At 35.7% G+C, this 20,706-nt stretch overlaps 1 long non-coding RNA gene across 1 annotated transcript; it reads left to right on the top strand.

Moving 5' to 3' along the window:
• The first annotated feature begins 1,321 nt into the window (after nucleotides 1-1,321).
• On the top strand, nucleotides 1,322-20,192 carry LOC120336749 (uncharacterized). Its single transcript, XR_013475172.1, has 8 exons — nucleotides 1,322-1,522; nucleotides 8,480-8,591; nucleotides 9,045-9,148; nucleotides 9,675-9,851; nucleotides 10,813-10,915; nucleotides 11,854-11,927; nucleotides 12,964-15,401; nucleotides 19,372-20,192. It is a non-coding gene; the product is annotated as an uncharacterized LOC120336749 (long non-coding RNA).
• The last annotated feature ends 514 nt before the right edge of the window (nucleotides 20,193-20,706 follow it).

Here is a 20,706-nt window from a genome sequence, read left to right as displayed (position 1 = left end):
GATTTTCGAGAATCGTATTGAAAATCTATTTCTATACATGTTTTACCGAAGCAATATTCATTTGTGTTCCGACTAATTGCAGTATTCGTTACATACTATCTACCTCAAGATGGTCTAAGGTTGAAGGTAGTCGGGCCGCAAAAACTTCTGGCGATGTAGCAGAAAACTGGGCTGAGCCGCAGTAACCGAAAACCAGCAGAAAGTGGTGAAAACATCGCTAGTTTACCATTTGCTTCTTGAAAAATACCGTGGTAATTTTGGTAACTTTTCTCAGAGATGGTTTTGTGATGTCGCTCAAAAATATATTCTTCCGTGGTAGATATTACCTAGAAACACACCAGACACTGTGGTTGAACGTTGTTGTGGGAAAGAAAATATGTTTCCTTTTCTTTGGCCTATTTTTTACAGTTATTGACTTATTGTATGAAGAATTCATATATATTTGACTAATTTCACTACTTTTAGAGTGACCAGGTCTGGTAGTATTGTCCTTAAACAACCGAAATTACGTCTAAGTTGGGACTCTTGACCCAGCTACATACTAGATCGCTTGGGGCTCAAGTCTGCTCTGTTGTTCATCACTGCTGTTACATGGCCAATGCTTGAAAATAAAGAAGTGTTTTAACTAAAATAAAGGCACAAAACTCACAAATTAAAAAAATGAACGAAATTTAGATGAAAGCGCGACTCATCTCATCGGCTTGGTCCTGTCTGCACAAGACAATCAATCATTTCTCTTCGTACCGATCACGGGAAGTCATTTCCATATTTGCACAGTCTTGACGTTTATGGATACAACATTGAAATTCCGCGATTTTACCAAACATCAATCCGGACATCGGGATAAGGAAAAAGGCCAATCCCAGTTGGAATAGTTTAAAAATAACTCGAAAATATTCTGCCAGCAAAAACACATATCTACCAATGGTATAGTACACGCTAAAACTGTTCTGCGGGGCGCAAGGAATGTGTGCTCGGGCCGCGGGTTGGACCACCCTGATCTACCCTATCAAGCTCGGCACAACCAGTACCTATTCATAATTATGTATAACTGCTATCCTCAAACTTCCTACTAACATACATTCTTAAATCATCATAGGTTGTTACTGCTCCATCCGAATGTTGGCCAGGGTAATTTGACGTTTTTACGTAAACTACAAACGCGCATCTGACGCACTACACAATGGTATGTTGTGAGTTTGTTGATTAATTAAGTTAATTGATAAATTGGAAGCGCAATGTTTGAATGTCTTGTCTCAGTCTAGGCCAATATTCGGTGTGAATCAGTGTTTACAGGTTCTGTATTGTTGATAGTACTCGTTATGTATTCGTTGGAAATAACTATTTGTAAATTTACAAATTCTTCAAGAAGTGAGGTTCTCAAGTGTAATACAAATATAATTTAGGGCAGTCAGATGAGCACAGTAACTACTGCTTTAATATTTTAGTTATAAAGCTTGGATTTTATTTACTTCAGAGCATATTTCGTTCAATGGTTTTGATTGTGGAGTCAAAACAATAGGTATGTATATACTGTTGGATTTTGTAAGTTTTTAATCTATATCGTTCTGATTGATTTGAAATATAGATAGTTGTGATATTATAATACTGCAAAATTGGGTTGCCTTGCCGTATGAAATATTTAGTTTATGTTCATTGTTTCAGCAGATGCCATGTTCCTGATTCTATTCCAAGTTCCATCGTGTTGACTGTTTTGAACAAACTACACAGATTCCTAGTTGAATTTCATTAGGACAGCACTTAACACTAATAACTGGTTCAGAAACAAATCGTTTAGTTCGTGACAGGACTTGTTTATTAGGGGCGCGTTGTCGAAGATCTCCAACCACTAATACTCAACTACGAATGTAAACTTTCCCCTTTCTTCTAAATAGTCAAAAACATTTGAAGAATATCCTATCGTCAAAACCAGAAGAATGAGCATGTATTCAAGTATTCAAAATGAAACGAAACATTGCTAATGTTTCTAGAGAAGGATCAAAACCTACTTTCATCACCCTTCCGAAAGTTACAAAATCATCTACACAGAAAGCTAGACTCACATCTTCCATTAAACTTTCGATTTCTTCTCTCAGAGGGTATTTGAGTTTTGAGTCAATTTCTCATGCTTAATTTTTTTTTAATTTATTGCGGAACTGTGCGTTCTGTTTGACAAATTCGAAAACTACTGTGCGATCATTGTCGACGAAACGCCAGGGAAATTATAGAAATGAATTTGTAATCCCCATCTCCAAATTAACATTATTTTGATTATTATCTTCCGTGTCGGCTTTGATCTTTCTTATCGTTACTTTAAAATGAAAAAGTGAAAAATATCTTTGCTACTGGTCTCGGGATTCGTTGTACTTTTCTGTCGCATCCTTGATTTTGCATTAAATGTAACTCATGAAATGTCGTCACTGCGGATCGGTAAAAATTTCTGATATGATTGACTAAATGTTACCTCATTAAAAACTTGTATCAATGTTTCCCATTTTACAAAACTTACAACTGAATAATTGAAAATCATGCGACATTGGGGGAACATTATGCTCATCGAGGAATTGAAACAATATCATATCCACTAGAAATAAATAAAAATATTATAACGCAAATATAACACTCAATTCTGACGTCATTGTCCGTTAGCCAGGAGTGTATGCTGATTCTCGTGTCTCGTGCGCTGTGCTGTGTAATCGTTTAATTCAGCGACACGCAAATGACGTGTCGTGTCCCAGGCACGTGTTGTGTTACCAGATATTAGAACAGTAAACTGTCACTCTAATATTCGGTACGATATTCGAATATTTTTCCCAACCCAATCTAAACTAAAACTTATAACCACGCGGACTGCTGACGAAGCCACCCCCATGAATATTCACAGAAAGTCATAAATGAGGCAGAATCCTGACGCGGGTCGAGTAGGGTCAAAAACTAGTGCCAGAATTTTTTTTTTCCAAGTCCGGCACTTTTTCCGCAACTCAATATCTAGTCATCAAAGTTATTGTCGTTGTACTCTTTTGTCTTCTTTTCCAAAACTAATTGCAAATAGCTTCGGTTTGCTTCGCTCAGTCAATCGCAAAAAAGCTGGTTCAACTTGACATCTGTCAGAATTCTATAAAAACTCAGGAATATCCATTTTTCTAGTGCAGTAATCAGTGGGATTTTACGCGGAATTAGCGTTAAGTTGAACGACTGTGGCAATTCGTCTTGGAATGCTTTGATATTATTTGACAGAATATGCCAAATTTGTACAGGAAATATTTACATTGAACATCTTTGAATTGACGAGGAATCGAAATATTTTTAAAATTTATAGAATCACTCCACTTTGATCAAGACTTCAGTCTCCGATTGATGAATTCTTCATCCCAAGCATCAGATATTGAACTTACAACAGTAAGGGCTTTTCTATTTGTGACTAAACTGTGAACTCCTGGTGTTCAAGTATGAAGCAATCCTACTTGCTTCCACAGTTCAAGCCCAAGCACTTTTCGCAGTAAATCCCTCGATATCTAAATCAATACTTGTGGCGACACAATGAACGTATATCTTACCGAGACACGAATGTTTATTAAATCTTTATTATTTAAGTCGTTTTGTAAAACTTTAGAAACTTATACGAGCTGCGTGTTCGTTTAGTGCAGTGTTTCCCAACCCGAGTCCGCGGTCTCAAATGAGTACGCGGAGCGTTCGAATGAGTTCGCAACGAGTCGGAAATGTTTTGCGAAACTTAACCATCAGCCAAGTTACGATTCCTGTTAGAATTTACATAAAACATAAAAAGTTTATTCACTTAACATAAACCAAGTCCATAATTACTGGATCATATACTGGACTTATATTCGAATATTCAACTATTAGAATAGCAATTTACTATTCGAAAATTTGGTAACAGGTGACGCGACAGGTCACTTGCGCGTCGCTTAATCAAACGATTGGATTTCCGAAATTTACCGTACTTGCGGACGAAAACACGAGTCGGCACAAGTGTGGATAAATATCTAAGTGGTATTCCTCGCGAGCTCGAACAACGAGGTATAATTTTTTTTCTGGTAGGTGTCAATGGCGGCAACCTAAATTTTTCTAGATTGAAAAGCGGCAATACAAATTACTCAAAATAAAAACGGAAACCACCATAAGTTATGTTTTATGATGATCCTCGGTCGATTAAAAACGCTTGCAAATCGCTAATTTGCGGGGGCTATCGTAGTATACTTACCAGGGCATTTTACCTTAGGATTCTTTGCTTTACTGCCTTCGCATTGGTACGTACAGTACTGGAGCGCCATAAGTATTGTACGAACAGCTCAGGATTGTAGAATTCACAAAAATACTAATTAAAACAAAATACGAGAATATCCGTCAGAGACCGAAGACTTATCGATCGAAAGTTAGGGGATTCCCCAAAACAGCGCTCTTACTCCATAGTGCTCATATCCAATTATAATTATGTGCGTGGCATAATGAAGCTCTGTCTACTTGAAACTCTTTTAGTACATTTACGCACAAACTACACACTATATATATAGCATCCACACCACACACACACAGTTACACATACTTAACATACATTCTCACTATAGAAATATTAGGTGTATAATTCGAATTATCTCTGAGGGGATGGATGCTGGTTTTTGGTTCTATCCTTTTTTTGATTTTTTTGCATTGACAATTTGGTCATCTTCATAGGTTTTGTTTCTGTATTTATTCCTTCAATTGTTTTTGGAAGTTGAGCAAACATTTCTTGTTTTTTTTTAACATCATTTTCTATGTTATCCATAAAACATTTCATATAATTTATGAGGCTGGTATGTACGAAATGTTTGATTGTCCCTTTTATGGAACCTTAAGCCCCTTCATTTAGGCCCTGTCAAATTAGTCTCGCTTTATATTCGTCCTTCTCTTTACTGTGATGTAATAAGTGACTTATCACCCCACCCCCACGCTTTACGGCCTTCAATAAATTTAGTTGCCACGAGGTAGATGCTCGTTGCACAATGCTGATCAAAGAGTTTGCTGTGCAGTTGTATATTTTATTAATGATGGGTTTTCCTATTCCGTGTTTGACTTATGCCATACTTTGCAAAATGAATATAAAGAGAGAATTTTATAATTAGAATATTGTTAGGTTTATTCATATATTATCCGAATAGGTATTGAGGATTGCTGTAATTTATGCAATGTTAAATTTATCATTGTCTTATTTTGTATCATCGCGTAGAGATAGCATACTCGCGGCTGTTCTTTGAGTCCTTGTCAAAAAAAGTCAATTTATCATTAAAACCAATACTGAAGTACTAAGACTGTTAACGCCGACGTCAACATCAGATGTGTTTAAGGATGATAATAAAGTGCATAGATTGAAGACATTAAATTGGATACCAATGGACAGGACACGACTTTAGTTACCTTGTAACTCGGAGTCGTAGTGGAAAACCTTAGTTTACACTACTTATCCCACATGCACAACCTTTACATTTGCTAAGTTTCTGATGAATGGGCTAGTATAAAAATGAGGTTTGAAGATCATAGTGCAAGTATTTAACAAGTCAAAGAAAGCTAAACTTACATATTGTATTATCCACATATTTTGCTGCTGTTATCATTCTCTTAGGCTTATTTTGTGGTTATCTCTTGGTATCCACATGTGTCAAAAAATGGGAATGTGTGGTCGTTCGCGTGTCTCGAATGTTACCTAGGATAAAAATAACACAATATATATCAGGGATGGCGAACCACTGACGCACGTGTCACAAAGTGACCCACCGCGTTTTATTCGTGACCCGCCAAGGCACGAATAAAATAAAAATAAAATGCTAACATATTAGTAATAAAAATTGATAAAACCGGTCATAAATTAATCTAACAATAACTAAACTATTATAATGTACCGTCGGGGCCGCGATCGCTTATTCTCAAATTGTTAATTTTGGACCGGTATGGATATTTTCAAAACCCCTAATCTTAGACGCAAGTCTGCACCGCCGTGTACCGTTATTCAGCTATTGGCTCTGATATCGTTTATGACATAACAATGCAATTGATCTGTTTATTTCTCGCAACGTCGAGATAATACGAGAACTAGATGCCACTTTGATTTTTATTAGTTTATCGCCTACAATGCCGTTGAGTAAAAAAAATTTCAGACTTGAAATAAAAACCTAGAAATCTGAAATAACAACGGGGCAGTGTAGAAGTGCCTTAATGTGGTTGAAAACTGATCAAAAAATATAACACTATCAGAGTGGAATTCCCTTCAAACGCTTTGGAACAGTGAAATAGTTTGCCGCATCGTCATGAACGTTTTTCGTAATTCATATCCGTGTTTTCGTACTCCTATTTCATAAAATCGAATGCCAAAAAAAGTCCCTGATAGAAGTACTGCATAAGTAAAGCCCAAAACTACACCAACACCAACAGAAACTCATAAGATTTGTTTCAGAAGTTTTTTTATAGATACAAACATTGATTAAATATCTGTGACCCACTCTCTTCTTTTACGCGATAAAAATATTATTTTCGACCCATTCATCGAAAAAGGTTCGCCATCCCTGATTATATATGCTTTGTTTTTCTCGTGATTGCATGGCATATGGCACCGATGTCCTAGCAATTGAATGCGGAGAAATAAGATTAGAAAAGCCGATACTCGCATTCACTGAATGCCTGTACAATTAGAATTTTTTACATTATAAAAAATAAGGAACGGGTAGGTATGATTGACAATCTTCTAAATACATGGTATGTGGCCCAAAGTAATAACATTTGATCCCAAACCAACGCTGTGATTTATATATATGATGAAGTTATCACTTGTCTTAGTGAATGGGATGGAGCGAGATTCGAATCCAAATTTACATGCGTGTCGAATCCACAGATTTTCTGGAATCGTATTGAAAATCGATTTCTCTACATCTTTCACCGAGGCAATATTCATTTACGTTCCTAATAATTGCAGCATCCGTAATATAAGATCTACCCTAGGGTGGTCCAAGGTTGCGAGGTTGGTGGGACGCAAAAACTTTTGACGATGTCTCGCGGGCCACAGTAGAAGAAAACCCAAAAGTGATAAAACATCGCGAGTTTACCCATTTGCTTCTTGAGAAGTATCGTTGAATTTTTGGCATCTTTCCCCATGTTTGATTTTTTAATGTCGCTTAAAATTATATTCGTCCGTGGTAGATATTACTTGGAAACACACCAAACACTGTCATTGAACGTTGTTGTGGAGAAGGAAATACGTTTCTACTTTCTTGGTAACTTTTTCTACACTTATTGTATGATGAATTCATTTATTTGACTAATTTTATTACTTTTAGCGTGACAAGGTCTGGTGGTAACGTCAACGAAAAACAGAACAACTACTAAGTCTGGTCTGCGTTTCGTCATTGCTGTCACATGGCCAACGCTTGAAAATAGAGAAGTGTTTTTACTAAAATAAATGCTCAAAACGTCTCTCAAATTGAGAAGTTACTCAAAGCGAGATTAATGTACGAAGTTTAGATGAAAGCGCGATTCATCTCATCGGCTTGGTCATGTCTGCACAAGACAATTCATTGTCCTTCTATCGATCATTTCCATCCTGGCATAGTCTTGACGTTTATAGAAACAACATTGAAATTCCGCGATTTTACCAAACATCAATCTCGACATCGGGATTAGGAAAAAGGCCAATCCCAGTTGGAATAGTTTAAAAATAACTCAAAAATATTCTGCCAATAAATACACATATCTACCAATGGTTTAGTACAGTGATTCCCAAAGTGGGCGATATCGCCCCCCAGTGGGCGAAAACGATACAGAGCGGGGCGAAAAAGTCGAAGGGGGCGATAGGGGGCGCGATTTCGCAAAACCTGTTTTATGTTCGGCGCACTTAATTCTGTAATCTGTGTGCATTCGCAGGCTTGCATCATGTGGGCGATTATCACACGCGAAAGGATTTCTGGACTCGTCTTCGCAGTAAGGGACGGTAGTTGCTTATCCCAGTGGTCGGCAAAATACGGCCGGAGTAAAATGATCTGGCCCGAGACGATTCGCTGTATGGACCTTTCCCCGACCTTTGACCGCGGAAAATTCTTCCCATACTTTACCATTTTAAAATTTTCGGTGTTTATTTTAAGAGTGGTTTCGCGAGTTGTTGCCTGTAAAATGGAGTATTTGTTTCAAACTATCATTCTAATACACACCATTCAACAATCTGTTTTTTAAAAGTACCGATCAAAAATTTTAGCCTAGTCTATCTAAGCTATTTCTACACTAATTTTTGATTCCTGTAATTAAACTGAAACTTATAGGAAGACAAAGTAATCATTGATTTTTTTTTATTTTTATTTAAAAAGTGAATTAAAAATCACTTCGCAAAATAGCATTTCGTGCTGAACAATGGAAAATCTGTCACTAAAATGTTGTGAAAAAAAAAACAATCCACACTATTCAATGAATATATATATATGCTCTTTGCACTATTCTATTGCAGTAAAATTGCACACACTTCACCAATTCGCTACAGCCATTTTTTGTCGTCATGGCGTGAACCTGCTTGTCAACAACTCGGTTGTGCTTTCAGTTTTGTTTTGATTCTCAGATTGGTAAGTATAGTATTTCGTAATGTGTTCAAAGTTTTCTTCCAGTTTGAATGATGAACCAATTTATGGCATTTCTAAATTTCACCTCATATAGTATGTTTTCACATGTAAATGGTACATTTTTTCTTCTGCAAAGATTTCGAATGTTGGTTCGATATTGTTCATATTTTGGACAGTGTATTAAAAAATGTTCAGTGTCTTCAACTTCCCTGTTGCATTGTTGGCATATTTCATCTACATTTTTATTGAATTTCGAAAGATGTTTATTTAGCATACCATGTCCTGTTTGAAGTCTAAAAATATTTCTTGTTTGTATTCTTGATTCTTTTATTTTTTTCGAGTAATTTGGTAATATTTCCGGAAATATTCTTTTATAGTATAGTCCTGATATGTTTTGTTTATATTGTATATTCCATCTTTCTTGTATATAATGTTTTATTTGGTCTTTATTTTCAGGTTTTGACAAGTCATTTTCTTCAAGCTCTGTTATAGTTTTGAATGATACAAATTTATCTCCCACATATTCATGTTGCCAGGATTCTTCGAGTACTTTTGCTGAGGTAAGTTGAACCGAGTTTTGTAATTTTAATCGGTAATTCAAGCATAATTGTTTACTTCTTAATGCCAGTGGTGTTTCTGAGCATGCATTCAATACTGCATCCATTGGTGTGCTTCTCATAGCTCCAATGCAAATGCGAAGGGCTTGATTTTGTATTGTTTCCAATTTTGTTAGCAATGTTTTTGATGCTGTGCTATAGATTTGGGTTCCATAATCGAACAACGAGCGAATTAAGGAGCGGTATAATAGTAGCATTGTGATCCCCATTTGGAACCACTAACATATTTCAAAATATTTAATCTCTGCGCTGCTTTTGTTACGATATTTTCTATATGTTCTTTCCATGTCATTTTCTTATCAAATATCATGCCCAAAAATTTTACTTTGTCAAGTATTGGTATATTTACTCCTCCAATTTGTAACTTAATTTCTGGATTTCTTCTTTTGTTGCTAAATAACACAGCTGAACATTTACTAGGAGATATTTTCATACCCCATGTGATACACCATTCTTCTATTTTTTTCAGATTTGATTGAACGCTACGTTCCAAAAATTCAATATTTCTTCCTGTTTTGTATATCCCAAAATCATCAGCAAACTGTCCACAATCTGTATCTCGTAAAGTTGATGGAAGATCATTTACAAAAATGAGATAGAAATATGGAGACAGAATTGAACCTTGACTAAGTCCTCGTATCGGATGGTATGTATCAGATAACTTGTCTTCAACTCTAACACAGAATGATCGGTTTTCTAAAATATTATCAAAAAAGTTGAACATTTTTCCATTTATTCCCATGTCTGCTATTTTTCCTATTAGTCCATGGTGGCATACAGTGTCATAAGCTTTATTAAAGTCAAGAAATACAGCTAAAGTTGCTTGTCTTGTTTGAAGAGATTTTGTGGTTGTATCTTGAAGGGTAATGAGTGTATCAAGTGTGGATCTTTGTTTGCGAAAAGCACTTTGAATATTGTTGAGTTTTCCTTTCAATTCTAAATATATCATCAGTCTGTTGCCAACAATTTTTTCCATAATTTTACATAAGCAAGAGGTTAGAGAAATAGGCTGGGTCTGGGTCTGATTTCGGTTTACCTGTTTTATGGATTGGTATCATGGTTGAGTGCTTCCATGCTACTGGTATTTGTCCGGTATCCCAGATGTTGTTAAATAAGTTAAGGACTATTCCTTTGCATGGTCCTGGAAGTTTTTTGATCATCTTGTATGTAACCTGATCTTCCCCTGGGGTAGTATCATCTTTACAATCTTTCAATGCCCTCTCTAGATCATGTATTGTTATTCGTCTATTATATGATGACATAATTGGGTTTGTGCTTTGTTGAATTTCCATTTTAACTTGGTTGTAATACTGTTGACGAATATTTTTATTTGTGTTATATACATCATCTTGACTGTCTGAACACATGGTTTGGGCAAACACTCCGGCAAGTACATCAGCTTTTCCCTTGTTGTTTGTTATCTCCCTATTTCCGGATTTTAGTTTATAGTCATTGTTTTGTATATTCCCCTTCATTTTCTTTATAGTATTCCAAACAAGTAGTATTACTTTTTTTGATGTTGCTACCGCCTTGTTAAATGCCACTAGGTCTTGGGGTAGAGAACTTCTTTTTAGTTTCCTATATGCTTTCTTTTTTTTCTTTTACAGCCTTGCTGCAAATTTTATTCCACCATGGTATTGCATTTTTCGATAAAGCAATCACATTTTGTGGAGTACATGATGTGACGCTGAGAATTATGCCCTGACACAGGTTTGTATTAAAAAGTTCAACGTCATCGTTTATTGTTGAACCATTTATGTGATTGAAGCTTTCAATTTTATATTTTTCCCAGTCTGTTCTTTTAGTCGAGATGTATGGTTGCCTTGTTGCCTTTGAAGTGTTTTTATATGAGTTCAATGACATCCCGATTAAATTATGGTCACTTGCTAAATTTTCATGTAATATCTCCATCATGCATAAGTGGGCAATGTCTTTCGTTGTTATGCATAAATCAATGACAGAGCTTTCATTCCCATTTCCCACTCTTGTAGGCATTTCATCATTTAAAATAACTAATTCATGGCTTTCAATGAATGACTGTAGAACCTGTCCTCTTGAATTTGACTGTGAACAATGCCAAATAGTGTTTTGGGCATTGAAATCTCCACATATGATTACTTTTTGTCTGTGTATATTAAGAATTTCATTCAAAACCTCCTGTGTGATATTTACTCCAGGGTTGTATACATTGAACAAATAAAATCCATTAATTTCTATTGCCTTCATTTCAATTTGCGTTGTCGTAACCTGTATTCTTTGGAATGATAAAGAAGTTTTCACTGCTATTAAGCATCCTCCTCCCCTTCTTCTGAGCCTGTCTTTCCTATAAAATTTGGTATCCTGGTATGTCTATTTCGTCTTTTGGATTCAACCATGTCTCTTGTAAGCAAATTATATCTGGTATTTGATGTGTATGGTATATAAAATGAACTAATTCTGAAATTTTATTTTTGATGCTTCTAGAATTCCATTGTAAAATTGTGAGGGCCACCAGGACGTTTCATTTTGGTCTTTCTCATCCATTTGACCAAATTTTCTATTTGATCCGTTGTTGTCATATCAATTTTGAGTCTTGTTTTTGCTACCTCAGCAATTATCTTTGTTATATTATATTCAGTTGGTGTTTTCATTGCGACTATTCTTTTTAGGATATCTGTAATGAATTCGATCAAGCTCACTATGTCCATGGTTGATGTTTGTGGAATTGGATTCTGTTGAGTTGGTGAGTATGGAATCGATTTTTTTGTTTTTGCCTGTTTTGATTGTGTTGACTCTGATTCTGTTCTCTTTTGTTGTTTTTGATCATATTTTTGATTTTGAGGTTGCATAATTTTCTTCGCCTGAATTGTATGTGCTGCTTCAGCATAGGTCATGTTTCCTTGCTTTTGTAGAATTTGAATGTTTTTTTGCTTCTTATACTCTGGGCATTTGGGGCTAGCAGCGCTATGATTTCCCAGGCATCGATAGCATTTGCTTGGTATTGTGCACTCATTCGTAGAATGTTCCGATCCGCAATTTGCACATTTTACTTTACTTTTACAAAATTTTGCAATATGTCCAAACCTTTGGCACTTGAAACATCGTATGATGTACTGCTCCACCTTGAATCGTTCATAACCAAGAAATAAATGTGATGGTTTATTTGGGGAATCAAATGTGACTACAACTGTTTTTGTTTCTATCTTTTCCCCATTTTCTGAGTTTCTCATTATTCTACGAACCTGAGATACACCGCTTCTAGTGGCGCGGCGGTGTGGCTCAACGGGCTAAGCGTTAGGAATACGCTCGCCACCGCACCTCTAATTACTCTGCGTGGGTTCGCAGGTTCGAATCCCATGCAGGGATGGTTATGTGCGAGAGGATTGCTGGACTCCTCGCCGTCGTTGGGTGGTTCACGTAACCGCTGGTCGGTTACGGCTTCCTCCACCACCAAGTCCATGCTTCCGAAAACAAACAATACAGTAAAAACTAATCCCATACCCGACTTGAAATGGTAACCGGACGAGAGGCCGTGGTTCGCCATATGGATAAGCCGTCTTATCGACTTTCCTCTCCCCCGGGATAAATATGTAAATCCTATCCTATCCTATCCTAGTTCATTCATTTTTTAGTTCATCAGTAGTGATATCCAGATATATATTGCGAACTATTCCAGTAGACTTTTGTATCCATTTTTTGCACTCAACAGGAATGTTCTGAAATGTTTTAATATCCTCCATTTTTTTCCTGTCTTCATCAGTTTTACATGTTATTTTTAGATCACCTGATGGCAACTTTCGAACTTCTTCAACATTTCCAACAATTTGAGATATTTCTCTGCTGATTTTTAGACTATTTAGATCTGCTAGCTTGTTTTCTTTGTTTTTACTGCTGACAATAATCACATGTTGCCCTTTAATTGCTCTAATTTGTGTCATTATCTCTGTTGTTTCATTAATTTCATCGTCACTTGATGACAACTCTTTGTATCTAAATCTCTTCCGATGTGATGGATTTATCCAGTTCATTTCTTTGTTTATTTTTATTTATTTATATATAAAGTATTTAAAGCTTATTCTTAATTATACAGCGAATAATTTATTGATTTATATTTAAATTTCCGAGAAAAACTAAAAACTAACGAACATAATTCAAAAAGCGAAACTGAGGTAATGTTCACGACCACGCCTGAAAATCTGTCTTAGTGAGCGTGTCTGAGCGGATGTGAAAGGGGGCATTGTTACGTTTTTGCATCTTGCTGATTGGCCAATGTTACGAAGTAAACAAGGAAGTCTATGTCCGGGTAAACATCCAAACGGCGGTTTTGACGATGAATTTTTTTTATTTATAATCTACGCTCGAGGAGTAAATTACATTTTTTTATGTAACAGAATTTATCGTGAGACACCTTTGGACTAAATTTTATTATATCCTAAAAGTTCTATTGAACAGCTACTCGTTTAACGAGCCCACAATTTAATTATAATTAGACAAATGGAAACACGAAGAAAAGGTGATGCTGAGGGCAGGGGTTCAATAGCGCAGTCAATATTCGAATATATTGCAATGCAATAAGAAAATAAAATTCATATTCTATTCGAGACATTCATCACTGCTTAATTTTTGTAAGAATGTATCTTCTTAAAGGAAATCTTTATCAAAATTTCACAAATCATGCGAAAATATTCACTTCGATGTTTGGAAGTACATATTTGTGCGAACAATTTTTTTCAAAAATGAACATTACAAAGAACAAGAAAAGAACTTGAATTAGTGATACCTATTTAGAAAATGTTCCACATTTGGCGTCGTAAAGCTATTCAGCGTGATGCAGCAACAAGACAGTGTCACATTAAATGTCATTGTAATATTTTTTTAATAAGACGACTGAGTTGAGTTCACGAATTGTCGCAGTTTTCGCGCACTGTTCCGTTTTAACTTTCATAAAATATATGCGACCCGCAAAAGACTGGCAACCCTGAATTTTGTCCCGCGAGCCGTAGCCGATAGTCGATCACGACTTCTTCCACATCCGAGTCCATGAATCCAAAAACAAATGGCTGATTATTTATGGACTGGTGATCGGACTGGAGGCCGTGGTAGGATGAGGAATCGGGGATGAATTTTACCAAAGTATTTTGGTGCATGTCATCATGCTGTACGAATGAATGAGATGTACGAAAATCATTATTATAAGTTTGGGAAAATTAACTTTGTTTTCATTATTTTAATGTGAAATAGGATGAATTTAGTAAGTGAAATACTATAAGGCAAGAGTACACGGCGGTTTTTGAGGAGGTAGAACCCTGGATTCTTTCATTTCCTACCTATATTATATAGTGAAAAAGGGGTTTTCAGCCGTGCTACTATTGCTATCAAAACAACGAAATCGCCTTTTCACCCGTATACGGGGTAATTTAAGATACAATAAAAAACTCGCTGAAGAACACCAAGCTCATCTATTTCATTAAAAAACACTATAAACTACGATTTGTCTTTTTATTTGGTCTGTAATATATTCGTTTCTGACTTTATATTTTTTGTATTGCCGGGGGGCGATGAAGTTGTATAAACTACTATAGGGGGGCGATTGTCAAAAAAGTTTGGGAACCACTGGTTTAGTACACGCTAAAATTGTTCTGCGGGGCGCAAGGAATGTGTTTTCGGGCCGCGGTGTGAACCACCCTGATCTACCCTATAAAGCTCGGTAAAAGCAATGCCTAATCATAATCAGTTAACCGCTATCTTGAAATTCATACTAACATACATTCCTAAATCATCAAAGATTATTACTGTTCCACCCGAAAGTTGGCCAGGGCAAATTTGACGTTTTTACGTACACTACGAAGACGCGTCTGACGCATTACACAATGGTATGTTGTGAGTTTGTTGATTAATTATGATAATTGGTAAATTAGAAGCGCAATGGTTGGATGTCTTGTCTCAGTCTAGGGCAGTATTCAGTGTGAATCAGTGTTTACAGGTTCTGTATTGTTGGTAGTACTCGCTATGTATCTGTTGGAAATGACAATTTGTGAGTTTACAAATGCTTGTAAGAATTGATGTTCTCAAGTCTAATACAAATATAATGTAGGGCAGTATTACAGTCAACTTAGCGCAGTAACTACTGCTTTAATATTTTATTCATAAAACTTGGATTTGTTTACTCCAAGGCATATTTCGTTTGATTGTGTTACTTGTAGAGTCAAAACATTAGGTATGTATATACTGTTGAATTTTGTATGTTTTTAATCTATATCGTTCTGATTGATTTCAAATGCTGAAAGTTGTGATATTATAATACAGAAAAAAATTGGGTTGTCTTGCCGTATAAAATATTTAGTTTATGTTCATTGTTTTCGGCAGATGGCATGTTCCTGATTTCATTCCCAGTTCCATCGTGTTGACTGTTTTGAACAAACTAAACAGATTTTTAGTTGAATTTCATTGGGACATAGCACTTTACGGCACAGATAATATGCTGGAACCCCTTGCTCTCTAATATCAAACACTAGTAACTGGTTCAGAAACAAATCGTTTTGTTCGTGACAAGACTTGTTTATTGGGGGTGCGTTGTCGAAGATCTTCAACCACTAATATTTAGCTACGAATGTAAACATTTTCTTTTCTTTTGAAAAGCCGAGAACATTTGAAAAATATATTGCATTTTAAGAATATCCTAACGTCAAAGCCAGGAGAATGAGCATGTGTTCAAGTATTCAAAATGAAATGAAAAATACCTATTGCCTCAATTATCACCCTTCCGAAATTTACAAAACCATCTACACAGAAAGCTAAACTCACATCTCCCACTAACCTTTTGATTTCTGGTTTTCTTCTCTCTAAAGGTATTTGAGTTTTAAGTCAATTTCTTATGCTCCACATTTTCAGGAATGTTTGTAAATGAGCGTTCTTGGCCTGAATCGCTTGTTTTCTGAATAAAGGTCCACAATTCATATGTTTTGTTATATTCATTATGACATCATACAAAACCTCTGTCTTAGCAGTTAAAGGTGGATAAAGACGCCAAAACGGCAAAATTATACCCGCATATAGAATATATATCTAGAAGAAAACGAAGTAGCATAACAAAACAGATAATGTTTAAATTTTGGTACCATATTTTAGATAGGCTGAAGTATGTTTCGTGATTATGGCGTGATTGTTTCGGCCATCCACATAAAAATGTCGGTTCTTTTAATCACGCGTGTATCAAGTCTTGCGATCTGGTAGATATCGATGTTTAATTTGTTTCAATTTATTGCGGAACTGCGCGTTCTGTTTGACAAATTCGAAAACTACTGTGCGATTATTGTCGACGAGACGCCAGGGAAATTATAGAAATTAATTTGAAATCCCTGTCTCCAAATTAACTTTATTTTGATTATTATATTTCGCGTCGGCTTTGATCTTTCTTATCGACACTTTAAAATGAAAAAGTAAACAATATCTTTGCTACTGGCCTCGGGATTCGTTGTATTTTCCTGTCACATCCATGTTTTTGCATTAAATATAACTCATGAAATGTCGTCACTGCGGATCGGTGAAAATTTCTGATAAGATTGACTCAATGTTACTTCATTAAGAACTTGTATTAATGTTTCCAATTTTACAAAACGACCAACTGAATAGTTAAAAATCATGCAACATTAGGGTGACATTATGCTCATCGAGGAATTGAAATAATATCATATCCACTGGAAATAAATAAAAATATTATACCGCAAATATAACACTCAATTCTGACGCCATTGTCCGTTAGCCAGAAGTGTATGCTGATTCTCGTGTCTCATACGATGTGCTGTCCAAGCGTTTAATTCGGCGACGTACAAACGACGTGCCGTGTCCAGGCCACGTGTTGTGTTAACATATATTAGAACAGTAAACTGTTATTCTAATATTCGATAGGATATTCGAATATTTCCCCAACTCGAACTAAACTGAAACTTATAACCACGCGGACTGCCGACAAAGCCACCCCCATGAATATTCACAGGAAGTCATCCATCAATGAGGCAGAATCCTGACGCGGGTCGAGTAGGGTCCAAAACTAGTGTCAGAATTTTTCCTTCCAAGATTCGGTCCTTTTTTTCGCAACTCAACATCGAGTCATCAAAGTTTGTGTCTGTATTCTTTTGTCCTCTTTTCCAAAACTAATTGCAAATAGCTTCGGTTTGCTTCGCTCAGTCAATCGCAAAAAATCTGGTCCAACTAGCCATCTGTCAGAATTCTATAAAAACTTAGGAATATCCATTCATCTAGTGCAGTAATCAGTTGGATTTTGCGCGGAATCAGCTTTAAGTAGAACGATTCTGGCAATTTTCTTGGAATGCTTCAATTATATTTGACAGAATATTCCAAATTTGTACAGGGAATAATTACATTCAACATCTTTGAATTGACGAGGAATTGAAATATTTCGAAAAATTATAGAATTACTCCACTTTGATCAAGACTTCAGTCTCTTATTGTTGAATTCGTTATATCAAGCATCTGATATTGAACTTACAACAGTAGGGCTTTTCTATTTGTAACAAAACCTGTGAACCCCTGGTGTTCAAGTATGAAGCAATCCCTTTCCCCTCCCACAGTTCAAGCTCAAGCACTTTTCGCAGTAAGTATCTCGATATCTAAATCAATACTTGTGGCGACACGATGAACGTATATCTCACGTGGAATCTGATTTAGAATTCGAAACCCATTCAAAGTAAGTAAATCAACTTAAAAGTCCATATCGATATTGCGCTACTAGATATAATGAAATTTGAAGTATTATCATTAGTCCATGATTTCCATAACAATTCCTTGCCAAACTGCTTCGACGACATACTAACTAAAATTACTTCCAATCGAAGAAGTAGTTCCAACCTGTTCATACCTTTCATGAGTACATCTGTGAGCCAACATGCCTCATGTTATACTGGGCCCAAGCTGTGGAATTCTCTCCCCTTGAATTTGAAGACATTAAAATCCAAAAAATCTTTTCAGAAAAAAGTCAAGTCCTACTTGGTATCAAAATATTAAAATTTATTATTAGAATCACACTGTTATATATTTTTCGTATGTAATTAGCTACAACTTCAAAAGAAAGACCATGACATAAGTTGGGACACTCAGCACTTGCACATACTTATTGTTTTCATGAGAATGTTGAACACCCATAACATTGTTATTGTTTCTGAGATTGCTAATTTATTTTTTTAAAAAAGAAGTTGAGCTCTCTTCATCTGTTTTGCATTCTAGTTGGCCATTTATTTTGTTCTATAGCATAAGATTTTCCTTAATATGGCTGTTCACATTCTGATATCTGCATGCGCATGTTTCCTTTTCTTTCAATGTTGGGTTTCTGATTTTCCACATGCGTGAACTTTGTTTTCTATTTGGGTGGTGTGATTCTTTGTGAGGGTTGTAGACAGTAGAATTAAACTCCTGTACCTAATATTGTAATTCGGTGACCAGTCGAGGTATATTTAGATTCTCCCCTATTGTTATTGTTTCTGAGATTACTAATTAATTTTGAACAAGCAGTTGAGCTCTCTCCATCTGTTTTGTATTCTAGTTGGCCATTTATTTTGTTCTATAGCATAAGATTCTCCTTAATATGGCTGTTCACATTCTGATATCTGCATGCGCATGTTTCCTTTTTTTTTTCAATGTTGGGTTTCTGATATTCCACATGCGTGAACTTTGTTTTCTGTTTGGGTGGTGTGATTTTTTGTGAGGGTTGTAGACGGTATAATTTAACTCCTGTACCTAATATTGTAATTAGGTGACCAGTCGAGGTATATTTGGATTCTCCCCTACATTTTAACTTGCTGTAGTACTATATGCTGTGTCCTGCGTGTGTACAAAGTTTTTATCCTTAATCAAATTTATGCTGTGTATAGCATGCAAATGTGTAAGGGTTAGTGTGATGTTAATGACTAAGATAATGGCATACATGTGTGTGGTTTGATCGACATCGAAAGGTTTTTGCATGGTTTGTGAACAATTTCTCTTGTGTCCCAACCACAATCTCTTCTTTCTCAGGTCTTTCAACTAACAGTCTAATGATATTTAATTAATATTAATCAATATTTACACAATTCAACAACTTCCACTCAAAGGTGTAGGGGGGTAGTTTTCTATTAATTCCTTATTTGCAATCATTGAATATTGTACTCGCAGATATATTTTTCGTTTTTCAGGACGTCATGATGATCAATTTAAATGCTATCTATGTCAACATGAAAGGTGTATACATCAACAAAACTTGCAGACTGATGAATCATCCGTGATGAATTTGAACTGACCGCAGTGATCAACAACCTCAATTAAAGTTACTTGTCTATAATCCATGACCCTAGAAACCTTACTTAAACCTTAAACACCATATATATTCCCTTAACCAATTTTCCTACCTCTGTATCATACCGCCCTAATTAATTTTAATTTTGATTACCGGTACTGTTATTGATTAATAGTATTTAAAATAATTTGGACGTTATTTGGCTTGTTGTGGCTTCTATTTGATGAGTGAAGCAGGTCTAGCCCACCTCTTCATACATCCAACTTGGCAATTCTGATTGGGCAATTTGGCATAAGATGACTCTAATTATAATCAGGTTGACGATATCTTTTGAGGAATACTTTTCTATCCACAATACATTACTCTTGTTGACTAATTCGGTATCCAATTTGGCAATCCTCATAACATTATTAATTTGGTGTGGCAAAAGAATTTATTCATTTTTTTTTATTTATTTATATATTTTCCTTCCTTTTTACTTTTAAGTCTCACTTTTTTCGCTTCCGACTGTATCATGTCTCGATGATTGTGTGTGCCTTAATTAGTTTTTTTTTTACTTTTGGGTGAGCGAACACGTACTACTTCTTTTATCAATACCTTTCCATCTAAAATCTGTACGTTTCAAACCTTACTCTAGGTTTTGTTCGCTTTCCCGATTCTATAATCAGTTACTTTTACTTTTGTTTTTATCTATTTTTTTATCATCTATTACTGATTATGGAGTCGAAATAAACTTATAACTTATACTTATAGAAAAAGCATCTCTGAGTGATTCTATTTTTGTATGTTAAATAAGCTTTTGGAACTAAGTCAGGTACGGTAACGGCAATGTGAAGGCGGAATAACGTTAATAATAGATCACTTGACAATAGGGTATAACTTTAGAAGCACGAAAATACCGCCATCACTAGTGAAATGCCATCTGAAGGCCTTTAAAACGTCAAGGTCAAAGGTCGGGGAAAGGTCCATAGAGCTAATGCATTTGAATAATGGTAATGCGAGTTAGTAAATATCAACTGACGCGAAGCTTGGAGCAGTTCGTGTTGATTTGATTAAGAAACAAGAGAGCTATGCTCAAATATCTGGACACGTAGCGCCACGCAGTGGGAATAATTTTGATAGCGTCATAACGAAAAAAAAAGTAACAGCCTTCTGGAGAAAAATTTTATCTTCAACCAATGAAAATTTATAAGCAATTGGTCCAGTATTCGAAGAGAAAAGCAGTTTCTTCAAA

The sequence above is a fragment of the Styela clava genome, chromosome 4, assembly GCF_964204865.1.
Source record: "Styela clava chromosome 4, kaStyClav1.hap1.2, whole genome shotgun sequence".
In the NCBI taxonomy this organism is placed as follows: domain Eukaryota; kingdom Metazoa; phylum Chordata; class Ascidiacea; order Stolidobranchia; family Styelidae; genus Styela; species Styela clava.
The sequence above is the reverse complement of the archived record's forward strand: the minus strand, read 5'-3'. Positions and strand labels throughout refer to the sequence as shown.